Source organism: Macrobrachium nipponense, chromosome 36, assembly GCF_015104395.2.
Source record: "Macrobrachium nipponense isolate FS-2020 chromosome 36, ASM1510439v2, whole genome shotgun sequence".
Classification (NCBI taxonomy): Eukaryota; Metazoa; Arthropoda; class Malacostraca; order Decapoda; family Palaemonidae; genus Macrobrachium; species Macrobrachium nipponense.
Window position 1 is genome coordinate 41,384,498 of NC_087220.1, and position 24,334 is coordinate 41,408,831.

Below are 24,334 nucleotides of genomic sequence, written 5' to 3' on the forward strand. Positions count from 1 at the left end.
CTCTTTGGGGCTATGATCCGCTGTTCGCTTCTATTGATCTTTGTGAAGGTTCTCTTTCTCTCTCTCTCTCTCTCTCTCTCTCTCTCTCTCTCTCTCTCTCTCTCTCTCTGTCCGTGTGTGTGTGTGTTAGTAGTTTGGCTGCTTATATTGTTACTTTCATCATCGTTGATATTACAGAAATACAATAATAATGTAATAATAATAATAATAATAATAATAATAATAATAATAATAATAATAATAATACTATTATTATTATTATTATTATTATTATTATTATTATTATTATTATTATTATTATCAGAATGAAGATGCATCTAGATTGACACATCATTATTTCCTACTAAAATATGACCAAATTAGTTGAAAATCACATAAATGATGTAGATTGGTGTATTAGATAGATTTTTCAGACTATTAAGCAAGTTTGAAGTTTGGGTGGTATTGACTAAACTTTCTGCAAACAGTCAACTAATATAATACTTTCATAATTATAAAGTAACGATAATATTACTCTAAAAACAAGCAAATTGGGTTATATTATTATTGGCTCAAAAAGTCCCTTGTAAATTTTACGTTATTCATGGACTTGGCAGGCCAACGGACGAAAAGTTTTCAAAAATTCAAGAACTGTGTAAAACATTCTAAAATTAATTTATAAGATTGAATATTTGACTGGTAGCTTTGCTAAACGAGACGAATATATGGTTAAAATCTTGAAAAGATTGGCGAAGTTTTCCTATTATTACTTTTAATTTTTAAGTTTGAGCGCTCCGTAACTATTATTACTCAAATTCAAATTCAAAAAGTTTATTGATATACATCAAATGGAGTGTAGCAGCATGCTGCTATACCCACCTACAAAATTCAAAAGATTCTAGGCAGAAAAAAAAAAATAAATACGTAAATAAAAATAAAAAACAATAATGAAAAGTAAATATGTTACATGAGAAGAATTTTAACCCAATTTTTACAAAAGCAAATGCCAAGCTATAATGCAAATTTTATACAAATCAAATGTTGATAATAAACTATAGCAAAATTGAAATAGCCAAGTCATACAAAACAAATGTAACAAAAGTAAACGTTATATTAAAAGAAAAATGTTAAGAAAAGGTACAAAAATCAAATTATACAAAATCATACTAAAGGACAGGCAAATGGCTCACAATTATTTATTCCAAAATAGATTAGGAAATTTCTTTACAATTTTGGAACATAGGTAATTTTTCAGAAAATAACATACTTGATTTGTTACATCATTTATTCTGGGGCTACGAAACCGATAATTTATTAAATTCCATAACATAATATTGTAAAGTATGTTTCCGTAAATCACCGCATAATATACATGTAGAGTTTTCATCATCAATGTATTCCCAAGAATATTTATATCACAAACGTAACCTCATTATTAAAGTATCTAGTTTAGATAATGCCCTACCATATACAATATTGCAGTTTTCAGACACAAACAAATAGTGTCTCATACTGACACTACCATTGTTTAAAATGTGTCGAATTTCAGCCGCTTCCCACAAAGACCTCTTGGTTTTTAGCCCTTTCTTTATTCTGCTAAGTCATTGTGCTTCCTATATCAATATTACTTTTGTTTGTAGCATCCTTTGCCAAACTATCAGCCTTCTCATTCATATGAATTCCAACGTGAGATGGTACCCAGAAAAACTTGACAAAATACCCTTGATCTTCTATTGCATATGCAAGTTCTTTACACTTAATAATTCCCTGTCAACTGGATATCTAGAGTTAAGCGCAAGAAGAGCACTCTGGCAATCAACGAAAACAAACACGTCTTTCATCATATTTACTACCAAGGTTAACCATTCATGAATGGCATGTAATTCAGCAGCTGTAGTAGAAGTTTTATCTTCTATTCTTTTTGGCAGCGTATCGTCAGTACTCACATCATTTTCATCATATTCTCTTATAACTTACCCACATCCAACCTTGATACCATTCACTGAACCATCACAGTACATATGTATACTATTAGCTTTAGTTAATGTGTTGATTTTAGACAAAATTAATTGTTTCAATTCTTATGTGTTGCACTCACTTTTTTTTACAGTCAAGTTCACAAATACTTACATTAATTTTGTAACACAACCACGGCTTCATTGGAACTACTTCTTGTAATTTTACACAAAATTTTATAATATATTTCATCAGTATATTATACAGTTTCTTAAAATACATGTTATCTTTAACAGGGCAAACTCTATTGCCTGAATGGCTGTCAACAGCCCTCTTTAAGGTTCTTTCTCCCCTTCTCATCATACGAAGAACAGCCATAGCCGCGACCTCTTATATTCAGTCAACAATACTCGGTAGATTCAATTCTAGTCTCATGATTCCAATCCTAGTACTCATGGAACAACCCAAAATAACTCTCACTGTCTTTTTCTGAATTATTTCAAGAGGTCTCAACTCTGTGTTCGAATAATTCACCAGCACAGGTGATGCATAGGAACGCATAGTCTATAACTGAACGCACCGTACTGATGCACATCATCCTTAAAACAGGACTACCCAGAACCGTTACCTCTATTTGCCAACACCTGTAAAGGTCTCATTCGAGCTAGTACGTAGTTCGGTGGTCCTCCACCAGAGAGGCGCTGCAAAGACTTGCGGCCATCTTTAAAGGTCTCGTAACCGCGCAATTTGAACTGGGTCTTAGTGCGATTGCGATTTTATTTTTATCCTGATCGCAATAATGGTGCGACGCGCGGCTTATAGTTGCCAAAATAGGAAAAACAAGTCTTCAAGAGAAAATGCGATAACATTTCACAGGTAAACGAAGCACAGTAGAGTTTATTTATCCTTTATTTTGTGCCAGTCAGATATATGTCGTTGCAGTAGATCCCCTTTCTCTCTTTAACATGTCTTATACGTTCAGCATATTATCGTGACACATAAATGTAGTGGCACTTTAATTTTGATATCAGAATATCATTAATATTGCTCAGACCACATGATATAAAATAACAATCTTGATGGTAATCAAAAATGTTTCACTAGTACCTACCTAGGCCTATAGGTATGACACTAAATGTGTCAACCAGTCTCGTCGTTTAAGCATGTTTCTGTGAATTACCTGAAGTATGTAGGCTTGTACGATACTGCCTATGCCATCATTTTCCCCCAGTTTTAAACATCAAAGGCAGTGTTATTTGTTTAACGAAATGCATACCACCATACTTGGTGTCTCAACGAAATTCCAGCACGTCACACTTACGGAGAATGTTTCGGGACCACGTAAACAAAACGTAGAAAACCACTCCTATTATTCGAGTCTAAGTAAAAGCAGCTGTGGATTTTTTTTTTTTTTTTTTTTGTTTTTTTTTTTTTTTTTTTTTTTTTTAGCAAATCCTTTATGTGTTAACATGTCATACTTTTAGCATATTATTATGGCACATAAGGCCTTAGTTTTGAACTCTCAACATCATCCATCTTACATATGTCACATCATATTAAGTAAAAAGAAAAAAAAAAATGTCCTTCATCGAAAAAGCCTTAGTAAGTGGGTATGTGGGTTTGGACGACTTGACCAAATTTTAGACAAGAACTTCTGTTACTCTAATATGAGTGAAAACTGCTATTTTTATATTGTATATGTAATAAATCTTGGCTTAACCCTGTTAAAGTATGTTTTCATCAAAGCATATGTCTCACAGATTAGTAAATAGCAAGACATTGAAATTTGGTAGCCCAGGTTAGACTATATACCCCTGAATGCATTCAATTGTTAAGTTGCTTTCTAATTTCAACATTTTTCCAAGTACACAAATTGTTTCAGATATATATATATATATATATATATATATATATATATATATATATATATATATTAAAATAATGTCTGTGATGAAATTTATCGAACCATTACAGCAAGGACAAAGTTGACCTTTAGAATGGTAACAAGGAAAATGAACCTAGCAAGTGCTGTAGGCCCCTCGCCTACGGATTCTGCTCGTATTTTGATTGTTCCATTATTCCAAATAAGTCAGAATTACTTTATGGTATTCCTTATTTAACCCTTATTTCTCAGTATCGTTCCGAAGCCAAAGCCTTAGAATGGAACGAAATGACTGCCAACTTTTTTCTCTTCGGTTTTGTTTACAAGGCGCTGATCATGGTGGAAAGACACACATACACAGGCTACACATTATAGTATAATAAAGATGCATGAACGCTGCAATCTACATTATATTTTCAAAATCGTTCATAACCGAAAAATTAGTTTCAATTTATAGATTGTGGATCGTTACTCGAATATGTATCTATGTAGCCCATACGGCACTGCTAAATGTATGGAAGTGTCTCTGTAATGTATCAGTGATATTTCAGATTCCCAAACAAAGAGAAAGACAATAAAAGATACAGAAGATGGATAAATAATTTGGGATGGAAAAACTGGACACCTTCATTGCATTCAGTAATTTGTTCAAACCACTTTTCCGCCGACTGCTTTGACAGAACAGGAAAAACTAACTGTAAGACTACTTACGTGCCTCCGCTGTACCAACGATATTCACCTTCCCCTTTCATCTTTGCAAGGTAATATTCATTTTCACACGTAATTCGTTTATACTTATAAGCAAAATTTGCATATTTTCTTGTTTCGATTGATTTTACAAAATACATATTATTCGTATATTATTTATTAACGCATGTAGGCACTATCGGACCTAGGGGTGGGGTAGGGGGGCAAGGACTCACGGTAGTTCACTCGTGTATTTCAGAAAAAGAAAGTAAGGAAGCGGAAGCCACCAACCAGTAGAGTGCTGATGAAAGATTTGAATATTGATTCAACTGTCGGTAGTGATACCACAACTTACTGCTACATCGTCAGTTCCATCCTCATCTCTTACCACAGCATCTTCAGTACAATCCATATCTAAAACCTCTTCAATACCTGACACACCCTCAGGCAAAATTTCCACATCTCCAGAACTTTCGTCAGCTTCAATAACTCCGCCAGCAGATCCACCTGCAGTCAGAAAACAGGAAAACATGTGGACCAACGTTCCTCTCTATGTAGCCACACAACTATACCCTAGAAAATATGACAGTTTTTGTATTATACCAGATCATACGTATGCAGTGTCACTATCACCTAAGAGAGTAAAACGGATTTTTTTTTTTTTTTTATGATAACCTTATATCCTGCAAAAAGAAATGTAAGTCACAGAATCAACGTGTGAAAAGACTGACAAAGAAAGCGGGGACCGACATTCAGTTGTTATTACATTGCAACAAAGGAAATTGGTTTCAAATTCTTGTGCTATAATTCTGAATAAAGTATTAGATGATGTCCCTAAAACTGTTGTTGAGCGATTGTTAAAAACAAAGCCGAAGCAAAGGGGAACCCACTATTCTGAAGAGCTCAAGGCATTTGCAATGGCCTTGCAATTTTATGCAAACAATGATTAGGTATTTCTACAGAAGCACTCCGCACGGACTGCAAGGAACGTAACCGCGGATACGACATCCACTAGGGATTGGGCCGTCCAATGTATTTCGCCGTGTTTAGTACTGGACCCCGGGGGTTAATTACAGTCGTCCGAATAAATATTACTTAAAATTCTTGTTCAGTAAGTAAAACTGCATAGAAATACCGCAGCTGCCATAGTCTAGGCCGCCGCGGATAAGTACCCTAGATCTACCCAATGAGTTTGTTAGAAAAATATTTTCCTATTCTCTCCCTACTCAAGGACGATCCGGTCATGGTATAATAAAGTAGATGGTAAACCTGGATTTACTCAGTCGGCATTTACAACCTTGAAGAAACTTTGTGAATAACGCCAACATACCAATAAGGCAGTAGTCTGCTCCTTAGTAATAGATGAGATGTCCATTCGTAAGCATCTGGGTGTATTTAATATGGATACGTCAATATAGGTAGTGGGATCCTAGAGGATGCAGATGAGGAAGCCTTGGCCAGTGAAGCGTTGGTGATAATGGCAGTTGCTGTAAATGCGTCCTGGAAGTTACCCTTAGGATATTTCCTGATTAATGGCTTATCCGGAAAGGGAAGAGCAAACATAGTTAATGAGACCCTTCAACGACTTCATGACGTGGGTGTCCAGGTTACATCAGTGACCTGATAGTCCTTCCTGTAATATGACAATGGCCAAAGAGTGAGGGGCAGTTTTAACTGTACCATACATTAACTCATCATTTCCACATCTATCTCTCCCTAATGTAAATGTTAATATACTTCTAGATGTGTGTCATATGTTAAAATGAGTAAGGAACACTTTGGGAACACTGCGAGGTTGAAAATCTTCATAAACTTCAAAAAGCAGAAGGCTTACATTTGACAAACAAGTTAAGAGCAGCACACGTTCAGTGGCAGTAGCAGAACTTGAAAGTACATTTAGCGTCAAAAGTGTTAAGCTCAAGTGTTCCTGATGCCATTGAGTATTGTAATAATGACCTCAGTTAAAACAATTAAGACTCTGACGGAACTGTAGAATTTCTGAGAATTTTCAACAAATTATTTGATACAACGAATTCAAGAAACCGTCTAGGGCAAGGATTTAAAGCAACTATGAGGATTTCAAACTCTGAGAAATGGCTGTCAATTTACAAGGAAGCTGAGGAATATATCCTAGGCCTAACAGATGATCTTGATGTCCCACTGCATAGACATCCCAAGAAAAAGACAGGTTTTTTTTAGGATTTTTACTGAACATTTGTTCAGTAAAAACAATTTTCAAAACTATGTTGCTAATGAAGGAGTCTCTGAAATATCTTTTAACATACAAGTTGAGTCAGGACCATTTACAATTTTTCTTCTCTGCTCTTCGTGTAAAGGGTGGCTTTCATAACAACCCTACAGCTATACAGTTCAGGGTAGCATACAAGCAACTCTTAATGAGACATCACATACATAATATAGGCAATTGCCTCCCAGCAGATAACACCCATATTTTGAATGTAATTGATGCTGTAGGGACTCCTCTAGGATCATGCGTTAGTGAGGCTAAACATTTTAATATTATTGATAATGCACCAGAACAATCGGACCATGATTACGTAGACTTACCTAATATTTTAACACTCTCTAAATACAAAGAAGCCGCAATTTCTTACATTGCTGGGTATGTGGTCAAAATGGCCATGAAGAACACTGACTGTAGCCTTTGCCGACAAGCCTTATGTCAGATGAGGAAATAAGTCCTAATATGAATTGCTTTGTAAAAAAAAAAAAAAAAAAAAAAAAAAAAAAGGATAAGGTTTGACTCCACCACGCCAGTGGGAGCGTCGTCAAAATCTGTGAACAAACCGAAAAGTGTTTTCAGGTTCCCCTGAAAACCAAAATTTTTTTTCTAAGCGTCACCCTATGCAGCTTGTCGTTTCCACAACTGTGATAAACAATGTCTTGAACAGCACCGCAAGACACAATATTTGACTGTTTACACAGTCACATGTTAATACAACGATAGAGGATAACCACGTCCATAAATTGATAAAACTTGTATCGCAGTCTACAGTACTATTAGGCTGCATCACATAAAGAAGTCAATAACAGAAGAGGCTCTTGGAACAAAAAAGAAGGCAGTTGTCAAGACTGATTGTCTTTAAACATCAGTGAAGATATAGTGTGTGTTCAAATATATATAATTTATTTATTAATTATTCATCATAAAACATTGTTTTTGCAAGGAACCTTTATAATTACTTATTTTAATGTTTATAATTTCATATTGTTTAGCATGTCTACACTTTTGTTAATTTGAAAGAATGCCGCCAGATACGAACTGGATATTGGTACGGCAGCCGTATCCCTTATTGCGATAATATTGGTACGGCTGTGAATTGCGCATGCGCAAACCCTTGTTTACCGCCTCAGTCATATCAGTGACAGCAAGAAAATGACCTACCAACGTGAACCGTGTAATAATACATCATTTTTCGCTGAAAAACAGATGTTTTCAGGTTTCAACTAGCTGAAAAAAGCAATAGACGTCTACGAAGAGTCAAACTTCCAGAAATTGTATATCCGTAGGTCACGAACGATCGAATCGGCCCTGAAAAGAGCTCCGAAGAGGAGATTCAAAGAAGATTTGAAGCTTAGCTAGTAAGGTAGTGCAGCAGTCAGTAGTGCGTCCAATATGGGAAACATGCTGTTAATATAGACCTGATTTTGATGATTACTTACGATCGATTAGGCCGTTTACCAGAGGATCGACTTTGGTAGGTTTCTTTACTACCATGAATACAGCAGAACACGATTCGATCGTTTGTGACCTACGGATATACAATTTCTGGAAGTTTGACTCTTCGTAGACGTCTATTGCTTTTTTCAGCTCGTTGAAACCTGAAAACATCTGTTTTTCGGCGAAAACTGATGTATTATTACACGGTTCAGAGAAAAGATTCAAAGGGGAGTTGAAGTACACTGATAGATTAGTTTAGTTTTATTTTTCATGTAGAGTCAAAATCTAAGTATGTTTAAGTATTATTGCAATTTCGTATATGTTCATTTACTGCTAAAATGTTTTGGTGCTTCACTTTAAGACTTGAATTGAACATGTTCAGCGAAACAATTCAGTTCGACTATTATCACTACTGTCGCTCTTCCTATAGCTCTTAGCAACAGTGTACGGCAACTGTTGCGTGATTAGCAAACTGCCGTACCTACAGCAAGTCAATATCGCAATACGGCACCACTGACAGGATCTGACGTACCCCGACTAAGCTGTTAATTGTACGGGAAAAAGTCTGAAATTGACGCATGCGCAACTCACTGCCGTACCAATATCTATCGCAGTTAGGGCGCCATATTAATATCCTATGCCTGTTAGATGTAATCATTCAAGAATAATTTATTGTTGAATCTGATTCTTTTATTTTAGATACATACAAATTAGAGTATACAATTCATTTATGCAAAAATCTGTACAAAATATAAATCAACATTTTAGTTTTTTTTCTTTTTCAGTTATATGAAAATATATAGTTATTTTCATGGATAAAGAATACTGACTGATTACTAAAAAAACAAATTTTTCTAATAAAACTCCAGAATAGAAATATTTCGAAATATATGGTCTTATAACTATAAAAGAAAAAAAAAAAGAAAGAAGGCTGCTGTGTAGCGCTTCGACTGAACAACATACTAGGAGTAGGACCGAGACCTTTCAATATGGCCGCCCGAGGTCACACTCTCGGCAGGGCGATCCCCACTCCAGTGTTAAGCCCGCCACTTGAAGTTGAGTTATGCCTGCACAGTCGGACTGTGCAGGCAAATCTTCGCCACTAACGACAGGCCGTTTCCTCAGTTCTTCGTAGGAACCATGGCGTCAACACACAATCCTCTAGTTGTAATTGACTTGCTGACAACATAAAAAATATCATAAACTTCAAGTAAGAAGTCCAGTGAAAGAGTGGTTGATAATAACGAATTGAATACTCCCACGTGAATTTGTTGAGAATTTAGATATGGCACCAAGGACTTGCATAGTGTTTATTGAATATTTTATGAATGAAGGAAGTTCCATGAAAAGATAATTAAGTTCGTGATCGTTTTCTTTCGTTTCAAAGTTGACACATATATATTCCTAATATTTGTTCTACTTCATTAAAAGTGTTATTGGTTTAGTTTAAAGATTGACTTTCTTATGACGTGTTACAATGATTGACAATCCTTAGCTTACTACTGTCTTCCTGTGTTTCATTAGTGTGTTGATTAGTCTAATTTCATTTCAAAGCTAACTTGCGGGAGATGTAAGCAGTGAATAAACATGTATAGTCCAATATTGTTTGATTGTGTTTTGTCAGAAAGTAGTGTAGCATTTTGTTCTCATTTGAAAAAAGAATTACATACATAGTGCATAATCATGAATACTAGACGCATATAACCCTATACTTGTTTTTACAATATTTTGCCATAATATATATTCATTCTCTTTGAAAAACTCTCTTATTTATATGGTTTATAACCACGAGTAAACATACATAGGCTTAATATGTTACGATAGCCTTTGGATTTTACCTGCCAAAGCAATTCTCATTTATAGGTATATAGGTTTCAATGAACTCTACACGACATTCAAGATTGACGCTGCCACTTTCAGCCTTCATTAGGTATACACTACGATTTTCCCCGTGGAAAAATAGCAAAATTTTAAATATGTATCATTCTGACTTCCGTATCAATTATTAAAAACAAGTAAATCCAATATATCATCAATTTGGGTATAAAAACTGTTCAACTTCATAAAATCCCTCTCAACGTTCTTAATTTGTACTACGTCATCTGGCGGACAGACAGCAAACTGAGCCAAAAATGTTGCCTCCACCACATTAGCGTTGTAATGCGCATGCGCAGCCGTTTGGGCTGATGCTCCTAGATTGAGATGAGCTAATTACCGAGGCCGCCTGCGCAGGCCAGAAAAACTGTGCAGGTTGTCCACGCTAACGTTCAGTTATAACTGCGCAGACATAACTGAACGTTAGTGGCGGGCTTATATATACTCTCTTTGTATTTTCGTCTGCAGCTAAGAAAACTGGCAATATGTCGTTTTTTCTTCATTTATTTCACATTTTGCACGATATAGGAAAGTTTCGGTACTGCCCAATGATTCGATATTAATTGTTGGTATACAACTAAATCGTGATTACCTGGAATCAATAGAATAAACGCAAAGGAAAGACAACGGGGAAAAGGGAAGGAAGAGAGGAGCATCTAATTCTTTATAGTACTTGTTTTTACTTATGGCATTTTGCATCATGCAAGGTATCAAGGTGATGTAAAACGTGTTTTCATGCAACAAATCCCCCCCGAATTCGCTGGTGCTTCCAGATGTTAGATGTTTGTGATATGAGAAGAGAAAATTAAGAATGTGTCTTGTTATGTTGCGGATCTTCCCTCCAATCCTCCATCCATCCATCCGGCTTCCGAGAAAAAAAGACATTGAGTACTTCCTTCACTCGCTTACCTGGCAAAGGGGACACCGACCAGGGAGTCAGAGCGGATAACCACTTTGGTTTTTGTCACTCTCCGCTCTCTCTCTCTCTCTTTCTCGCTTTTGCAGTCTTATGCGTCAAACGATTGATTTTTCATTATTAAAATTAAATAGACAATTAAAACTTCTCAAGAAAAAAATTTAGAAGTTACGGTTACTATTCAACAGTGGCTAAATTTAACATAAAAGCTCTCTATATGGGGAAGATAATCAAATATATATGGCTAGTGATCGTAGCGTTAATGATTGTTAAGCATTTCCGTCGCTTAGTGTTGATTCATTTTTGAAGTGTTGAACTCCGAACGGGTTTGAACGCTATACAATAATCGAGGTCAATGCCGCTAAACCCGGCGGGGGCCAATTCCCCAAGATTTAAGGTAATTGAGGATCGTCTGGGGTAATCAAGCAATAAGAATATATCGCTTAAATTACAACTTACGTTATTTTTAAGAGATACCCCAGTGACCCACAGTTTTCAAATGGATGTTAAATCATATGAATATAACATTTTATACGAAGAGTGGTACATACTATTTAGGAAATGAATGCTGTCGGAAGTTGCGACTGCATTCATTTCCTAAATGGTATGTACCATTCTTTCAGATATTGATCCAAGTAATAACAATCATCACAAAAGTCATGATAACATTTACCTGGGAGGACTAGCGATGATAAATAACTGAACCATTACCAAGTGATATTTTCAAAAGATTCAAGAATGACTGCTTGATCTTGATCGAACTCTGCATTCAAATAAGGGAGAGATTTCCATTTGATGAAGAGTGTAATTGCCAAGCTAAATGTTCTTGAACCAGCTATTGCATCAAACGTAAGTCTTTCGTCATCATCAATAACTGGGATTGCAAGCAATTTCCCTAATTTACCACCGCCAGCTCAAGTGAATGAACTTGACGATCAGTGGAGAAGTTATCTGCTCACAGCTAAAGAGTTACCTACCGCAAGTGACAACATACCACAATACTAGTATCATTTATGTTCCATCAAAGATGGCGTGGGCAATTCCAAGTTTGCACTAATTTCTGAATTTATGACAAATCTATCGTTTTTACCACATTCCTCAGCGTGTGTAGAGCGCATATTTTCACAAGTGAACAACATTAAAACTAATTCATTAAGAGCACAAACAGTAGCTGATAGAATTTTGGCTAAACGATCAATCTCGAGAAACAATTCACACTGTACTAATTGGGAACAAAGCAAGGCATTAATTAGTGATGTAGAAAAGGGAATAGCAAGTGCCAAGTACATTAAACGTATGAAAGAAAATAATATAACAATGAATTTAGAGGGAGAAGAAGAGCAGGAATAGCACTTGGATTAACCATTGATATGTAAGCCTAAACTTGACTAAAATGTACTTCATTTAACTAAATTTTATTTTTATTATGAATTTAGAGGCAAAAGAAGAGCAGGAATAACACTTGGATTAACCATTGATATGTAAACTTGATTCAAATATACTTCATTTAACTAAATGTTAGTTTTATTACAATCTGGGGGATTTTAGTTGAATCTGGGGGAATTTTCACTGAGGTCCTGGGGGAAACTGAAAAATTTCATTGGCAGCACTGGTCACAGTACATAATGTAGTAATACTATCTATTGGTCAGTATTTACCTGTATATATATATATATATATATATATATATATATATATATATATATAGATATAGATATAGATTTATATATATATCTATATATATTTATATAATAGGTAAATACTGACCAATAGACTATCACTATCATTATGTGCTGTAACAATTTTAGTGCTAGAGCTCTTGTTGCCATGGCCAGTCCTCATTTGTTATAATTTTCAAGGATTCTTGGCTTAGAGAGAGAGAAATAAACCATAATTGTATAAATTAATGCCAAGGACCTCTGGGCTTGATTGTACTGTAGTAGTGCGTGTAATGTATCGGTTTCCTGTGAATTAATCGATTACTGATCACCAAAGTAATCGGCTACCAAAAAAGATGAATTTTGCCCATCACTAATCCAGAGGTCCTAAGTATTCATTTATACAATTATGGTTTTATTTATCTCTCTCTAAGCCAAGAATCCTTGAAAATTATAACAAATGAGGATTGGCATTGGCAATAAGATCAAGTTTACCTATATGTATTGTGTTTGTTACTTATTATGCACGCAAGTAAATATCGAGGCGATGTGACTGTTGCCTTGTGACAACTGACAATCTGTCTCTTCGCCCTCCCAGGCTCCCCCCAACCCCCTTTTTTCAAACTTCACCCACGCTGCCACGCAGTGTAAGGTTCCTCTAACGGATATTAACAAACAAATTTGTCTCGTAAAAAAAAAAAAAAAACGGTAATCGACTACTTGGAAATATGATCGACTACTGAGATTTTTTAAATCTAATAGATTACGGCTACCAGTAATATATATGTTGAAGGCGGTTGCTTGAAACAGAAAAGGAGAGATACCAAAATCCTTTAATGTAAATTATTTTGCTGATGTTTCAGGACCATGTGTTCCATTTTCGAAACTAAAAATTAAAAGAACAACAGAATTAAAAACAGACTCAGATTAAAACATGATAAAAAGTTATTTCTTAACAAAATGTAAAGGGATAAAAGTTATTTCTTAACAAAACGTAAAGTTCCATGTTAACCGAGTGCATTTCGTGCTCGGCTGCCAGTCCGGTGGTCCAAAGTTCGATTCTCGGCTCGGCCAACGCGGAACCAGAGGAATTTATTTCTGGTGATAGAAATTAATTTCTCGATACAATGTGGTTCAGATCCCACAATAAGCTGTAAGTCCCGTTACTAGGTAACCAAATGGTTCCTAGTCACGTAAAAATATCTATTCCTTCGGGCCAACCCTAGGAGAGCTGTTAATCAGCTCAGTAGTCTGGTAATAATAAGATATACTTAACTTTCGAACAAAATGTAAAGGAAGGTAGTACACGAGAAGGGAACGATGATTACCAGTAGTGCTGAAGGCAAAAGCTGAGTGACTGTCAGGCTCCGTTATGGTTCCGACGGAAACTCGAGAGGTACAGAGGAGCTGACGTGGACTGAGCATTTAATTGGGGAACCAGTTGTTTAATGGAAAGAGATTCGAGTATTGCCAATTGGTGTTCGATTGGAGCTTCGCTTATTATTTTGAAATCCTTCTAATTAATACTGTACTTGCATTTTTTTTTTCCATGGTCTCTAACACAGGAAAATTCAGGGTTTGATGGTTTGACATCCGAACGATAGCTAATTCCACGATGGGAAACTAATCTTACCTTTAACAACCTATGGGTGGAGCCCACGTACTTCCCCAAAGCAAAGCTCCAATTGAACCCCAATTGGCAATACTCGAATCTCTTTTTATTAAACAACTGGTTCCCCAATTAAATACTCAGTCCACGTCAACTCCTCTGTACCTCTCCTGAGTTTCCGTCGGAACCAAAACGGACCCTGACAGTCACTCAGCTTTTGCCTTCAGCACTATTGGTAATCACTGTTCCCTTCTCTTGTACTACCTTCCTTTACATTTTGTTAAGAAATAACTTTTTATCATGTTTCAATCTGAGTCTGTTTTTAATTCTGTTGTTCTTTTACTTTTTAGCTTCGAAAATTGGACACATGGTCCTGAAACGTCAGAAAAATAAATCACATTAAAGGATTTTGGTATCTCTCCACCCTCCGATGTTGCTCTATATATATATATATATATATATATATATATATATATATATATATATATATATGAATAGCTTGATCACGAATATATTAAAAGGTGATGCCATGTGTATAAAGAAAGGTAATGCCACGAAGGAAAATGAAAAACGAGAGCTGCCGAGATCTTGCGATGTTAACGACCCATTATTTATGTGTATATATATATATATATATATATATATATATATATATATATATATATATATATAATACATTCCTGTATCGTGCAAAACGTGGGATAAAATAAAGAAATAAAGACACATTGCCAGTTTTCTAAGCTGCAGACGAAAATATGAGACACCACTGAGCGAGCCGCCCTCCTACCCCAGGTATGACCAGCCGCCCTTCTACCTCCAGGTACGTACAACCAGTAAGCGCCTCAGTGGCGTGGTCGGTATGATCTTTGTCTGCCACCTCGGTGGTCGCGAGTTCGATTCTCGGCCATTCCATTGAGGGGTCAGAGATGTGTATTTCTGGTGATAGAAGTTCACTCTCGACGTGGTTCGGAAATCACGTAAACCGTTGGTCCCGTTGCTCAATAACCACTGGTTCCATGCACCGTAAAAACACCATACAAAACGTACAACCAGCAAATCCGAGGCCGCCAAACAAACGTCTCTTAGGAGGAATAGGGTTGTTGAAGATTAAGCTGGCCTTGTGCCAGCACGGGCTCTTGCTCATAGAGCAGCCCGTAGTAATGGAATAGGGCCTACCCAAGAATCTACCTTCAGTGAATCGGCTATAGTGACAGATTTTTATATTGGTAAGAGAAGGCGGTGGTTTTGCAGAAGTAAAAATTTTTTTTTAATTGAATCACGATCCCAGACAACTTTAAATCTAAACCAGTGTTTAATTTTTGTATCGATTTTACTCGGTTATTTAAACAAAAAAACATAATTTGGTCAGAGAAGGTGGTCGTTTCACAGAATTCAAATTTTACATCGAATCACAATCCCAGAGAACTTGAAGTAGAAACCCGTCGGTGACAAATTTTTGTATCGATATTATAAGATGAATTGGCTTTATTTCTCGTAGAGAAAAAAAAAACTGACGAAAGCTTGGTCAGTCAGACACCCAGTAATTTGCGGTGTTAGTTTCATATTTCTTATCAGTTTATATATATATATATATATATATATATATATATATATATATATATATATATATATATATATATATATTTCTAAATTGGTTCCATTCGTCTTTCGACAATAACAATCTCTCTCTCTCTCTCTCTCGGGAGTGCGTAACGGAACAGAAAAACATTATTTTGGTGTTTTACTCAATTCATTTTTCCGTTCCTTGACGTACTTTCAGAGAGAGAGAGAGGCCAAATAGCATCCTTATTAAATAAGTCTTGCAGATAGCGAGATCACGAATGTTCTACGATGAATGTCTGTCGCTTTTACTTAATTAACCATCTCCTATGCTTTGGTGGAACCTTCCCGCACGTGTGTCATGAGGCCAACTGGTGCATTCACACATGAAGCATCGCTGGTTTAGTCATTCATTCTACGAGGTCACCATTTTAAAGCGTCCATGTCATTTCGCGGCTATATCCATTTAACACGCCCACCTAGTATCTCTGAGACTCCCGCCCGCGTAAATACCCCGCCCTCATCCTATTACGACAGACTAAATTCTGTCTAATTCATGAAAATTAGAACAATGCTCCATTCGCGCTAAACATTTCCATTGCAAATGTCCGACTGATACGAGAGACTGTGTTCCCTTTTCTCGTTTTATTTCGTTTTCAATTTTTCCAACCTTCATTGTATTTCTTTGTTCGCATTATGGGCATGATTTCTTGCGGGATGAGAGGTGGGGCATTAGGGAAGGAGTATGTTTCAGTTGGATGCCTCAGGTATGCCAATGTATCTTAGAAGATATAGGTACAGAGGGTTTATTTTCACCATGAATAATTATCTATTTTCCGGTAATATTGGCTGTTATTCGTTTCGACTAAAAGTACACCTGTCCCAAGACCAAAGTCTGTCTGAAAACCGTGTTTAAAGTCATTAGTGGCTGTGGTACATCAAGTGATACTGAAAACAAAGTCGTTTGTGCAAGTAGATACATAGTTGTTCCAAGTGTCTCAATATGGAGTCATAGTTATTCGTTAACACTGAGCAATTAGATCCAATTCTGATTATTATTATTATTATAATTATCAATCATCTTTTATTTCTTATCATATGAAAAGGAACAGTTGATTGTTTGAGTAAAGGACATCGCCCTGGCATTGCATCAGTTTGACTGAATAAACTTTGCTGGCTTGGCAAAGATCATTGGTCAAAGGACCTCCTTGTTGTATTGCATAATGTGATTAGTTCATTAGTAAAATTAACGACTTTATTTGCATATATAATTTTATACTAAAAAAAATAGTTTTTCTTTCTTACATCGCTTATGGGGACCATTTTAAAAGTCCAAAAGGTTACGCGTCTGGTTTTTGGAGAGCTGTTAACTTGCATGTAATGGATCATTATTTCTAGGGGGTAACTGGCGATATAGAATGTCAGAGTAAATACTGCATACACACACACATTATATATATATATTATATATATATATATATATATATATATATATATATATATATACGTGTGTGTGAGTGCGTGTGTATGTATGTATGTTTCTGTGCGTGTGAATAACATATTATAGTTATGTTAGGATCGTCAAATCTTAAAGAGCATAAATTTTATGAAAACAAAGTTCTGTAGAAATTTATACAATGACAAACATTAGAAAGGATAATGAAATATTGACAAAAATTTCAGAACAACTATAAAATTATGATACATGAATATTAGGAGGGGTGCTATATGTACATACCTTATAATCTACCAAACAATAAGAATGAATTAATGAAAACATACAACGGAACTCGCCAAATTTGATTTTGAAATGTTCTTGAGCATTTTCCCCTGAGGAGATGTTGCCGTTAATGCATTTCTTGCAGTGCACTATAGGTATTACTTGAGGTTCCTTTTACTGTACCTCCGTTCATATTTGATTTCTTCTTGCTTTTCACTTTCTCCTACAATTGATTCATAATACAACTGTGAGGTTTTCATCCCGTTACACCTTGAAAACTATTTCACTGTAAATATAAGTAAATTCTATACTCTGTTCTATTCTTTTTTTATCACGTAAAATATCCAAAAATCTAGAAATACCTGAGAGAAATATTCACACCGACTGCAAGCCAACTAAGGCCACCTTCATTGTATGTTTATATAAAAGTTATAAAACATACTACAGAAACTTCTAAAGCAAACGTCTTTTAAAGATGATACTTTGATATTCATTTAAATGTATATTTGAATAAATATTTCCCGAAGTTAAAAAGTAATATTCGGAAATATGCACACTTATCAAATTGCACGATGTCTTCATGCTGTCATATTTCAAACAAAAACATGACAAAAATTAAAAATAAGTCAGAAATATACGAGCTTACAGCTTATATTTAAACCACATCAGATGCATATTTATAACAAAGATATAGCACAAAAAGATAAAATTATCGACACCAAGAAAAAGGTCTATATACCTATATCAAGGTCTATATATCTATATATCAGGTTCATATTCTTAAGAAATGACAGAAAAAAAATCAGCACTGACAATAAAAAAAAAACAATACTTAAATGCTTATTTATAGTTATATGGCCTATACACACACATGTATATATATATGTATATATAAAGAAAAATTGACATATCCAAGCTAACTTGAAGTACATCAGGACCTCGTTATATATTGTGTACACACTGACGATAAAAATATCACAAAATGGAAACGGAAAAGAGAAATCTGAAGGATCCGCCCTGAGGAAAGATCGAGCAAGCCCTCAAAATATGTTGTCAGCGAAGCTTGCAAATTACATTGAGGAAGTTTAAAGACGTTTGGGGAGGAAAACACTTTTCGTCTGAAGGAAGGGATTAGTGCATTTTTTTTAAGATGTCGGATTGGCGCGCCCTTTCCGCCACGGAACGTTAGTTTTTGCCTCCTTTTTTTTCTGAAACTTATTTTTTTCTGTTCGTTTATAGTAATGTTACGTTGGCTGTCGTGAAATGTTCATTGTGCTTCACTGGTAAAGGATTTTTCCCTTCTCCTATGTATCATGAAAGCTTCTCTTTTCCCTCCGTTTTAGGGAGCAGTTCTTATCCATTTCCTTCCATTTTAAAAACGATATTTTTCTTTTTAGTAAACATTATTCTACTGTCAAGAAACATTTATTTTCCCTCCCCTTACTCCTCTTATGAAGGAGTAGTTTTTCTCATAAGAAAAAATGATGCGTTTTCCCTGAACAAAATTTTCCTTTGGCGAAGAACACTGTCAGTCTCTCTTAGTGGGAGACGTTAAGAATTCCACCTTTTTTAGGAGACATTCTTTCATCCGTGCAAGAACCACTTATTTTTCATTGAGAAAACGTACTGAACTCGTCGGTTATTGGGAAACGAGCTTAAAGGCGCGCGCTACGCTGTGCTGGAACCCGGCGCTGCCATTCATGTCTCCCCTACCCACCCCGTGCCCACATCAGACGGACAAACAGGCTTCCAGGAGTAGGGTAGATGGGCCGTGTCTCCCCTACCCTAGCAATCCCCTGTCTTCCCTACCCTCCCAATCCCCTATCTACCCTGGCCCCACCCGGGCCGTACAAACAATAAAGATCCACTCGGATCTCATTATTGTACATAGATTTTTCCTTCGTAACAAACACAGCTTTTCCTACTCCATAAAGGAAGCATTTCCGTCATAAGAAATAGGACTCTTACTTCCTTTTTAAGCCTTTAGTTGTCTTAGGCAATTAAATGGGAAACCATAGCAATTCGTACCTAAAACTCTCCCTATTTTTGTAATGAATTATTATTATTATTATTATTATTATTATTATTATTATTATTATTATTATTATTATTATTATTATTATGCGCAACTTTTCCGTAGAGGTTGAGGAATAAGTCAAAAGAATTCCTGTTAGGATTAACGCAACTTTTCCAAAATGAATTGCCTTTTATTCTGTATTTAACTATTTATGCTCTGCTTTCTATGAACAGAAATTCAACGGTCTTTTAAATTTCTATTTTACAAAAGTGTCACAACTTACTAAGTAATACGACTTTGGAAAAAAAATGTCCCACAAATTCTTTAAATATTTCTACTTTAAAACTGATATAACTTACAAATGATGTGCATCTTTACGTGAATGAGCTGATAATGCATAGCAATGATTTATGTTTGTGCTATTTACATGATCACGCTTTTGTATTGGAAAATATATCAAGATTTATTTCGAAACTATAATTAATTTCCTGACAAATTGCACTGCGTTGTGTGCGCTCAGCCAGCGCATTGCTGCCAACTGTAACAGCAGCTTTAAATTCATCGTTAACGTTCAAGTCTCCTTTATATCAAAATTGAAAGGTTGTCAACCTGCTAAATTGCTGCCAGATGCGCGACGGGATTTTTTCCCGAAATGAGGGTAATTGGCAATTAACGGCGTTATTAATATAACGTAAATATTCGCGTGCTGTTTGCTTAAACGCCGTAGTATCTGAAACGGGTGCGCCATAAAGAATGGAGAATCTCTCTCTCTCTCTCTCTCTCTACATTGCCACAAGATATAAGTATTCAGATGTAATCATTTCATTTTACCGGACATTTTGTTGTCTTATGAAGCTTTTTCTGGACACTGGGAATCTGAAGGTATTGTTTCCGACGTGATGCGTATCCAAAAATGTGTATATTTTCATATTTTTAAATTTATTAATTTCCACGTTTTTTCCTTTTTTCTACCTTACTTATAACTCGAAAACCATGAGGAGACCTCGAGGGCAGTGTCAGAAAACTTCCCATATAAAACGCCCGAGAGCACTGAAAGATAGAGAATTTATTTATGCGCTTGGTGCCGAAACTTCGAAAGGCGAAGAATTTATGCCCACGGTATCAGAAATCTCCGACTGTTGAGAAATTTACGCCGAAGCGTCCGAATGGTCGGAAATGCGATGAAATGGTGCCGAGTCTCCAGAAACTTTGACTGGCGAGGAACTTATGGCAGTGTGTCCGAAAAGTCTCGAAGGGAATACGGATATGAATGGCCCAGAAATATCTTTGTCGAAAGGACGTCCATCTTATGCTGGGATCAGGAGGGGAGTTGGTGTTCAGGAGGGGTGGGGTGAGGGGAAGCTTCAAAGTTTGGGGGAGGGTGAGCTGCTATGCAAGTGTTGGCCCCAAATAATTTCAAGAAAGAGAAAATATCTGTTGGAGTAGACCGAAAGATTCTGAGATAATGGACCAGACATTCTCTCTCTCTCTCTCTCTCTCTCTCTCTCTCTCTCTCTCTCTCTCTCTCTCTCGTAATCCCCTATGCAATTCAGTCCAGTGATTGCTATTCTCTACTCACCGGCAAGTCCCGTGCACTATAGTATGACTACTTAAGTAACAAAGTAACGACTCTGGCTGTGTGGAGAGGAGAAGACGATCCGTCTTACCTGATGTTCTGTTGGTACCTGGGAAAGGAATCCCCGCTGTGGGCAGCGTTGCCCTAGAGCACAACTTTGTGGCGTCTTTGCGTAACAACTCTAGAACAATCGACGCATTACTCTATTGCGTCTCATCTTTATTCATTAAGTACAAGAGTTGGCAATTTGTACTAAGGTAGATGACGAACTCGTATTTTATTATGCGCTACAATTCAAGTTGGCTTGAGGGATTCTCCCGTAGGCAAAGCTTTTCGCCAAGTGCGCTTCCTTTGTTTTTATCTTATATACATGGTTAAGTTTGCATTGTAGTCTTATAAGAAATATAAATCTCATGACAGGTATATGCACTTTCCTCCTCCACACAGTTTCGTAAGGATTCGCTACACTCTCATATATCCATGACAGAAGTCACGTAGTCGCCTGCACTCGTCATTGCTTCTTCTTCTTACTCAAATTAACCTGACTTTGAGGCAGGTTTGTTGCTAAAAGGGGGCTCCGTCCCTTTTCGCGACATCCACCGCACTAGAAAAAGTTCTGGCCGCAAGGCTTAGCATTCAGAAGGATCAGACGGTGGGAGGGAAACTCCTACGGCTACGGCCGACTTGACTTCAAGGCAATGAGCTCTCGTCGTTGGAGTCACGTCGGAAAAAACACATCAGACACATTTCAAAAATACATTTATACATAATTCAAACTCAATCTTACATTATGACATAAGCAATAACCTTAAATATATACCTTGTTCGGTACAGCACCTGGTCCGCTGGCACGAGAACACTTACTCTAGTCACCCTTAGATGTGTACAACTATGCCGTTTTCTATCGTCCTTCAAACTCCTTCTGACGCTAACTCATCTTTACATGGTCCCTCCTGTAATTCATACCTGACTATCATTTTCTATGTCTTACACATACATACTCGTGTTTTACCCACTCTTTCATCCGTTTTCTTTGTATCACTGCTACTCTCCATTTAGGGGGCACGAACTTCATCATGGTCAACTCGTCCATCCTGAGGACGACTGCCCAAAGATATAACACTCGTGTCTCTTATGCCAATGTATTTTGCATCCTCTGCACCCTGTCCACCCGAGCCCACGCGAGGGAAAAACAACTCGGATCATTTTCCCGAGAAATTCATTGTGCCTCTGGTTTGACTTGCACTACGAATTAGGTACTTGATACTTAATTGACTTCCGTTGGTCTTAAAAAGGGATTTCACACGGGCAAACACGTTCAACACGCTCATCAAACCTCCAACACAACGTGCTTGAAGAGCTTTTACACTTTCAAACCAAAGAGACAGACAACCTCAGTCGGCACGAAGAGGAGAAGGAGCAACATGTCTCTTACCCAAGACGAGGTGATGGCAACTGGGATAGTGATTGCGCTCAAGGAAAAGAATAAAAAGCGGTCAACCCTCAGATCCAGAGTCGCCATTTAGAATCGTATTAAATAATATGTTGTAATCCAGATTTGTATGAATTTAGAAATTAATTTAAGAATTCAGGAAACATTTTAAATCCTAATATCAAAGTGACCATAAAGCTGATTAACATCATGTACCCATTGCCAAAGAATAGATAAATAAATGCACAAATAAATAAACATACATAAATAAATAAATAAATCATAACAAAAGAAATAAATAAATAAGGTAAAATACATAATTAGACAGATAGCTATAGAGACACTATTAGACAGATACATAACACGATAAAACCATAAACTCATTTCTTCATCAACACAATCCAAATTTGATGTACTTTCTCTTGGTCACAAATGAACATGAAGTCTTCACAATACCAGAGAGTGGGTGTGTATATGTCATCAGGTGATTTGCCAGACTTCTTGGAGCTCCCAAGCTTTCGTAGTTCTCTTCTGAAGGAACTACGAAGACAGTTGATTTATTTGGTCGCATCCTGCCTTGTGCACTGAGGGGTCAAGTTCTCTTAGTTTTGCATGTAATTCCTCGTTACCCATATTTCTTAAATTCTTATTAGAATAATCTTTAGATTTCACCTTCCACAGTGATTGGGGTTTCCTATCTTTTTCAATGAAATCAACTATAATCTCTCTTTCTTTGTCTTTAATGGCGCACACATCACTCATGTTGTAATTTTACTTGGAAACAGCTAAGTCTCTTTGTCAGTGAAGGAAGGAGCTGTTTAAAGATGTTACCACCTTGAGAACTGAATAAGTATGACGTTTGGAGACATACTTGTTCAGACACACGAACCAGCAAGCTCCACCCACAAAAGTCAGACCAGATCAGACATCCTTCCAACTCATTCAAACACGTTGGTCCAACATGTTTACCCCTTTCACACGTTCAAACATACTCTCAAACATCATGTTGTCAAACGTGTTCATGAACATGTTTGACCGTGTGGAACCCTATCTTTGTTAGCCACGGTGCATGGGGAGGCCATGAGGCTAACAGCCTCATTCATAATAGACTTGTTGAGGTTAATATTTTGGGTAGACCCCTATAAACGAGAAAGACACACACACGCACATATAATATATATATATATATATATATATATATATATATATATATATATATATATATATATATATATAATACAAACATTCTTGAGTATATATACATATATATATATCTAATAAAAGGAGCCCATAAAAACACCAAAATGTAGAGAGAAAAGTACTATATTTCAGAGACTGCTGTCTCTCTCTTCAGGTATATGAATGAGAAAAGTTTACAGATAAGGTGGTATTTATACCAAGAGATCCGTCCACAAGTAAGCCAATTTAGGTCACCCCCACTGATAATCTTCCTTTAATCTTCTTAAGCGTTGGTTGAATGAAACTTCGTCGACGACATCTGAAATCCACGCGCCTTTTGAGATGTTCATTACCTGCTTCTCTTTTATTAAGGCCGATTCCATCATTTGACTCTTGTACCGGCAGTTGCTGCTATAAATTACACGTGACAAATTCCAGTTTATTCTATGGTTATGTTCATTTATATGGTTGAAAATAGCCGACTTCTGTTGTCCATACCTAACTGACCGTTTGTGTTGTATTAATCTCTGGTGAAGTGATTTACCTGTAAATCCGATGTAAGATTGGTCGCAGTCCTGGCATGGGATCTCATAGACCCCAGAGTCC